General features: G+C 35.5%; 1 pseudogene; it reads right to left on the bottom strand.

Moving 5' to 3' along the window:
- Positions 1–694: 694 nt before the first annotated feature.
- Positions 695–2,070, bottom strand: LOC137627211 (uncharacterized; annotated as a pseudogene).
- Positions 2,071–2,354: the final 284 nt, after the last annotated feature.

The raw sequence follows: 2,354 nt of genomic DNA, 5'->3' as shown, positions 1-2,354 counted from the left end.
TGCATTGGTCGCCATATGTTAACCTTTATTGACAAAATATGTTTCATTGCAATATATGTTTTATTGTAATAGATATCACTTATGTCTATTTTATTTCCCATTATAATGCGTTTGGATATTGTGCAGTTGTCCAGTGGGTATTGTTGTGCAAGTTGATATCGGAAGGTGGCTCCCTTAGAGGCGTTTGAGGTGAGGAAGCGAACGTTATTCAGTTGGTGGTCTAGGGTGGAATTGCACGTCACCACAAAAAATATGAAAGTTGCAAGCGTTAAGGGATTATCGTTGTGAGGGCTATTTTACATAAAATTTATACTATTTTGATGACGTTTAGCATAATTTGAATTTGGAAACAAATACATTTTCCCAGAAAAAAATGCTGACTGAAAATGCCATTATTATTATTATTGTTGTTGTTATTATTATTATTATTATTATTATTATTGTTGTTGTTGTTGTTGTTGTTGTTGTTGTTGTTATTAATATTATTAAGCTACAAGTCTAGTTGGAAAAGCTGGTTGCTGCTAGCCCAAGGACTCCAACAAGGAAACGAAATAAACTACAAGAGAAGTTTAAGAACAATAACAACATTAAAATAGAGCTTTCGTATATAAGCTATTAAACTATAAAAACTTTAAAATAACAAGAAGAGAAATAGATAGAATAGTGTCCCGAGTGTACCCCGGGCAAGAGAGCTCTACCACAAGACAGTGGAAGACTCCTTTAAGGACCTTAAGAGTCTTATTATGCATTCCAGACGCAGCCGAGCGTTTTCACAGAAGGTGACCCGACACCACTAAAACATTGGTCACTCACATGTTGCTGTTCTCTTACTTGTTTTTCACGAAACATTTCTCGTTGAATAGAAGGGAACTTCTTGTGAAATAGAGAATTACTAGGAAAGATGTAGAACTCTTCAGGAAGACAGAAGAGTTAGGCTGCTTGAGGCACATACTTTGTAACGTTCATCAAAACCAAATTAAGCCTTTGACCATAGAAGTGTACATAATAGGCAAAAGTTGTCTTCGTTTTAATGCCTTCTGGACACCACTGATTTCTTAACTCATGACTAATGCTCCATCAAGTGAAGATTCGTACACAAAGCCCATTTTTCCAAACACTTCCTCATTACGTCTTTGATAGATTCAACATCTAACAAAACCATGTGAGTGACATAAAATCTTGCAACTAGTCCCAACTGTTCTCATTTTCTAACATCTGTGACTTTATTAGCTTGGTCAGGAATTTTGTGCCATTTATTCTTTCACCAGAGATAAAGAGTTTATTGATCATTCTATTCTGTATTGCAGATCTAGTATGATTCTCATTCTTCATGCCATTTTTAACCTGATCAGTAATAACTGGATCATGATTAGCAATGAGTCCAAAGAGCTTAGGTATATTTCCTGGATTCAGTTCATCATTATCTACGATATGTCCTCTTAGGTGAATATCTTACATTACTGACGACAGTATTATTTCATCATCATTCTTTATACAATGATTATTTTCTAGGATTTTTTTTTGGTAGGCTTCATTGAAACTTTGAACAAATTGTCCCATTGTATTTCATTTTTTTATGTATTTTATTCCGTTGTTGAAAGGCATTCTTTATGAGTAGTTCAAGCTGTTTTTAATGCTTAGCATTAAACTATTTTTATTCCATTTAGTGCATTGGGAATTTGGATACGTAAGAAAAAAAGGGGGGGGGGGGTCAAAGAATAGCCCAAAATCTGTGGAGATCCAATGGCTACCCTTGGTCTCTCTGTAGAATCACTGGTAGGCTCTATCCTTCCCTTCACAGAGGTTGTCACTGAAATTTTATGCATGTACGTAAGAGCAATGCATCGTTTTATAGATTGTAACACTCTCTAGTGTGCAAATTTAGTACTGACATCTTTCACGCAAAAAAAAAAAAAAATAAGAACAAAAAACAAGTGAAGCCCTTCACATACCTGACAGTTCTCAAATAAAACTCGTTCTGGCAATTCTTCCGACAAAATTCCAAGTGACACCCTTCATGCAATACTCCAGCTGACACCCTCAAATTTCAACACTCACCTTTAATAACATGATCTCACTCTATAACTTCCTATTACTGGGGTTTCTTCCTCCTAGTCACTTATACCGTTCATTTCCATCTCGCCACCGATAATACGAAAATACTCTGGGCAATAATTTCATTTGGTAACTAAATTTTGATATATGTTGTCATCTATCTCGCACACCAAATACTTTAAGACCTCTTGAAGATTTTTGAAACGTACTCTCGTCTCTCGAGTTAAAGTTCCTCTCGACTACGCCACTTTAGCTGATACAAACCCCTTTTTTTTCTCTATTATCCTCTTATCCCTTCG

This window comes from Palaemon carinicauda, chromosome 35 (genome assembly GCF_036898095.1).
Source record: "Palaemon carinicauda isolate YSFRI2023 chromosome 35, ASM3689809v2, whole genome shotgun sequence".
In the NCBI taxonomy this organism is placed as follows: Eukaryota; Metazoa; Arthropoda; class Malacostraca; order Decapoda; family Palaemonidae; genus Palaemon; species Palaemon carinicauda.
This window is presented reverse-complemented; position numbering and strand designations above follow the sequence as displayed.